The 5295-nt window shown below is 38.6% G+C and overlaps 1 long non-coding RNA gene across 1 annotated transcript; it reads right to left on the reverse strand.

The window, feature by feature from the left end:
- Positions 1–425: 425 nt before the first annotated feature.
- Positions 426–1423, reverse strand: LOC100865030 (uncharacterized). The gene is made up of 2 exons (XR_015294056.1): positions 1266–1423; positions 426–924 (listed from the first exon to the last, which is right to left on the reverse strand). It is a non-coding gene; the product is annotated as an uncharacterized LOC100865030 (long non-coding RNA).
- Between the last annotated feature and the right edge of the window lie 3872 nt (positions 1424–5295).

Here is a 5295-nt window from a genome sequence, read left to right on the forward strand (position 1 = left end):
CGTTAGCGAGACCATTCTCCCGTAAAATAGCGGTCTCCATTCTTTTTGCGTTCTACTCCCACACCTCCCCCCCTCTCTTCCTTTTTTAAACCTATCTATCAGTTGAATCAAATTAGTCTTTCCTGTTAAAAGGAAGACTTGTCAGGAATTAAATATATCATCTCGTAAACTTTGCACAAGTTTGTAATTTTTATCTCGTATTAAACGAGCCTTGACCAAGCCTTGTTGAGCTAATGCACTTTCATAGTAACTTTTTTTCTAAAGTTACTCTACATGTACATATATAAAAAATATTTATTATTTTGCTTCTTTTATCGATTAATATTTGCGACAAGAGTAAAATTTGCGAATAAAATTAAATCTCGATGACAAATTACATGTCAACATAACCTATATTAAGAAACGAGGGAGAATTGTTCAAGATATTTATCGTTTTGTTTTTTATTAATCGAAGCTTGTAAAATTACATATTGAAAGGTACAAAACACATTGTTGGATAATAATTTTAATTTATCTTACCTTTTTTCCTTATTTCTTATAAAAATAATAAAAGTACGATACTTATTCGAGGTTCTTTCCTTTAAAAGGCACGTTATCATGAAAATTCGGAAAAAAGAAGTCACTAGACGAGACATGTCAAGAAGTATATTATCATCGAAATGTTTACCAACGATATCCTGTTTCCGGATCGAATTCGTCAAAGCTTCGACACATCGTTTGCGATCCTCGTCACCTTCGGCCCCCACGGTCAAGCTTAAGTTTGTTTGCCCCGTGGATCTGAGGTGACTGATCACCTTCGAAACCGAGAAGGGTTTTCGCGGCAAATCCTCGAGGACAGGGGTCGCGATCGTGGCTTACGTGGCATCGTGGTCAAATACCGTCCTTATAGATCGACGACAGGCCCTCTTAGGCGTGAAGCCTTTGCTGCGAAGAAGCAAATATAAATCTCCTTCACTCTATTACGAGTATATATATATATATATATACGTAGAATGTTAATATATATTACAGTAGGCATCCTTTCTAGTAGAGATCAAGACGAGGAGAAAAATTGGTATGCAAGAATTTCGATTGTTTTAGGAAATTAATTAAATGCATACAATCAATATGATAATTACAAACAAAAATAATAATTGATATTATTATATTAAAGTTCAGCTTATTAAAAGAATTGTTAAAGCCTTTGGAAATGCAAGCAATTTAAAGAAAAAAAAAAAAAAGTTAGGTTATATTGACACGATCTATCGAAATCATTCATTACGTACATTGCGTTAAAAATTCCTCTAATCGAATATATCACCCATAAATAGAAGTAGTATGAATCGAAGCAGCACCGAATTAATTCGAACATCCAATATTCACCATCTCCTGTCGCGCAGCACCGAGTACGAACTCGACGAGAGGGCGCTCGACACGTCTCTCCAAATCTTCAGATCCGAATCCCACGTTCCTCCTATTTATAGACCTTTCGTATTCCACTATGTGCAGATATCGTTTCACCGACTGTGACATACGATCCGAGTTTATCAAAGTCCGCGAACAGGCTAATTTTTAATCGAGCAAGACCACGTTCAAGAGAGAGTTCAACTTCTCTCTTCTCTCTCTTTCTCTCTCTCTCCAGAAGAGGGCGTTCTGCTTTGGAAAGATGGGAGGAGAGGATCGGCCACTTAATGCCGTGGCTCGAAATTAATTAAACTTTTGCGTTCGTCGAGAGAGGGGTGGGGGAGGAGGAGGAAGGAGAAGGGGGTGAAAATAAAATGTTGATGACACGGCAAGCCCGGTTCCGCAAAGCTCGACCCTGCCTCCGACACCTCCTTAATGGGAAAAAGGTAAACGAATTCTCACGCTGTTTCCCATCGGTCTGATAAAATAAAACGGAGCCCCCCCTCTCTCTCTCTCTCTCTCTTTCTCTCGTTTCGATTCGACGCCAACGAGCGGAGAACGAGGCGGTAAATCGGTGGTGCGAAGAGGGGTTGACGCACCCCTATTTTTTTTTATCGAGGTATTGAACGATGGAAAATTTGCCTGACAGGTGAAGTCGATGCGATTATTTGTACCGCGTAAATAGTCGACCAATAGTCGTTTATAGTTGCGTTGAGGGGTACAAATTTTTATACGAATATTAAACCTAACCTAATTTAGAACTAATCTTTAAAAATTCTAATTCTTCAAAAGTTTAAGAGTTCTTATTGTTTCTGCGCTATCTTAACTAATTGAAATTTTCTTCTTTCCAGTGTTTTCTTATTTATTTCTAATTAATTTCATATTAAAAAAACGTTTTGATAATTGAAATGAGAATACATTGTACGTGATACATCTTTAATACCTGAACAATCTTCAAATAACTAACTTAACCTAATTTAACCTAATTCGAAAATTTAACAATTCTTCTTTCTAATCTGTTTTCTTACATCTTTAATAACCTTCAATAATCTTCAAAAAACATCTATATTAAACTTTGCACAAATCATATAATCATGAAATTTGAACCAATAACCAATCAATACATGGATCTAAAACATGGTCTAATAGAAAGAATAAAACCTGCGTTCCACTTTTTCCATTCTTTCTCCCCAACAATATAAATTAAAGAATGAAAATTCTTCTTCTTCACGAGAATCCAAAGAGAGCAAGAAAATTCATTTGTATCGAGCTGCTGTACACGTGGTCGTCTCGCATTCTCGGTTTTAATGGATTGCAACGAAGTTGTCAAAGGTGGAATCGCGGCTTCAAAGCGATCGTGGGACGCCTGCTCTCCTAGGAAAAGGCATCTACGCACCGGCACCGATAACTCATCGGGACCTGTGCCCTTAGTACGAGCCATCACCGTGAGAGGGCCGGAATGATTAATGAACGAGCGCGAAATGTACTCGGATTAGCGTGGTCCGGGGCTTGTTTCTGCGCGCAACTTGTAACAAAGATTCTTTTCATCAGTCATCCGGATATTTCTGGACCGTTTAATGGACCGGACACGCTGCAGGAAATGTACTGGACCCCTTGTATCGAGGGATCGAACTGTGCTTCGCTTCTGGTTAACTAATAACGATAGAGGGCGCGTTTCTGTTGCAGAGAAAGCGTATTCACTCTCCGCTTGGCTTGCTTTTCCTTCAAAAGGGCGGTTAACCTAAATTATTATCGCAGAAAATTGCCATTTCTTCGTGACGAGTATATTGATCGTATTATAAGTGAGAATGTCACGTGTTAAAATAATCTTAAGCTTTGTATACTCTTTGGAAATCTCGAATCCGGAGAAATTAGTTCATTATTTCAGGATTTTTACATAAGTGTTTTGATCTTTAAGTTTTAAATAAGGTTATGATGCCTTTATTTAGATATCTAGAGATTTGATCCATTCCTTCTAAATAAAAATATCTCAAAGAATACTTTGTATGGAATATTTTCTTCAGGAATTTTTTTAGATAGAATAAAAGCTCTTTGCAATGCCTATATTTTAACAAAAAAATCCTTTAGGGAATACAGAACAGGGTAAAAGTGATCATGATCGAGATTTATTACATATATCTTCTTCTTTGCACATTGGAATGATAATGGTAATGATTAATGAACGTGAACTGGAACGAAATATTGAATTAACTTCTCGTCGTCTGATATTCACGCAATCGCTTGCATCATCTTTCGTCAAACGAGAATTTTATATCATCGTTTACGGGATACTTATTCAAAGCAAAAATATAACCAAATCATTTTTATCAACTATCTATGAAAATTCATAACAATATATACGTTCGATCAAAGCACTAAATATTAATTTTGAAATTTTATTTTTATATTTTTGAAAAAAAATCTTGCATCTTCTCGCATTCAAACGTTCCGAGAATCATCTCGTTTAGTCACTGACAGAGCGCGTTTTCATTCGTTCATAGCCCTCTATGAGACGCGATTAATCCCACGATTAGTCTTTATCAGAGGGCTACCGTATCCGTTTCGAGGTTAGTCAGACAAATCTCGCGAGTTTTTGCCGCGTCGTTTGATCTTTGACCATCCTAATCCTGCTCCTCTTTTGAGATCGCAATTCGTCGACGCCTCGTTCCTTCAACTGATTTCTAACCTCTGCGAGCCAAAGCTCGGCTGGTTGATGGATGGACCGACGTCGCGCGAAATATACGCGCGCTCGTTTCGGGCCAGGAATCGAGCTCACTCGAGTGTGGAGTTGCTCATTTACGGCCACGGTTTCGAAATAAAAACGGTAAGTGAACGGTAGTGATGACATTAAGCGTAGGTAGAAGATAATCTAACCTATTTCATAGCTCTTGTGAGCTTGTAAGTTAGTTTTCATTGTGCATAAAATGTTCAAGAAATTCCAAATATGCGGGCCTTTTCATTACTAAATAATGAAAAAGTTACGTGTTTGCTCATTTTATGTAATACAATGCCTCTTCTTTCGAATGCACGACGAATTTACGAAAAAAATCCTCCTCGAATCTTCGTCGAATTAAAATAATCGATAAAACAGAATAGTGATTATTTAAGATAGTATAACCTATTTCATGACTCTTTAAGTTAAGTTTTCATTTAAAAAATCATTGTGCATAAAATGTTCAAGAAATTCGATAAGAGAAAAAAGTTGCACTGATCATTGCTTGCTTTTCGAACACGATGCCTCGAATACTGTGGACAAAAATCCACATTCTAATAATAATCAAAAATTTGCCTTGTATTTCTTTCGAATACAAATATACGAAGAAAATCCTCCTCGAATTAAAATTCGACGAAAAATAATCAATAAAACAATCGAAAACGATATACTAATTAACCAAGACAAACAGAAATTTGGCCAGCAATCCACCATGAAGCCATCATTCACCGTGTATAACCTCACAATTCAATCCTCGAATCAAGCCCATCGCTAGTAAGACGAGTTCGCAGACCGAGAGACGAGCGCATTCCTCTTCGTCCGCAGAAGCGTATTCGTGGTCGACGAAACTATTCCCGTCCCGGCCGCAACCATGAATCTTTTTCCACCGTCTGCTCGACACTTTTCGACGCGTCGACGTGGTCGCAACGCGCGAACACGCGCCTCTCTCTCTCCACGCGGCGATGATTTGTTATCGAGGCGTGTCACGGAGGCGTGAGCGCGTCGCACGCTCGATCTACGCGCGGAAAGCACGCGACGTACGAAGGTGAAAAGGCGCGAGGAGGGATCCATTCGAAGCCGTTGAAAAGGCATCGCGATTCGAACACGTGTTCCCGAATCGAGGTTTTCTTTTGGCGCGTGCTTTCGTCGACTGTGTCGTTGCTCGACACTCGAGTGGAGATTTTGAAGCGAGTGTCGAT

Source organism: Apis florea, unplaced genomic scaffold (assembly GCF_048593485.1).
Source record: "Apis florea isolate Af1SG1 unplaced genomic scaffold, ASM4859348v1 contig_1914_pilon, whole genome shotgun sequence".
Classification (NCBI taxonomy): domain Eukaryota; kingdom Metazoa; phylum Arthropoda; class Insecta; order Hymenoptera; family Apidae; genus Apis; species Apis florea.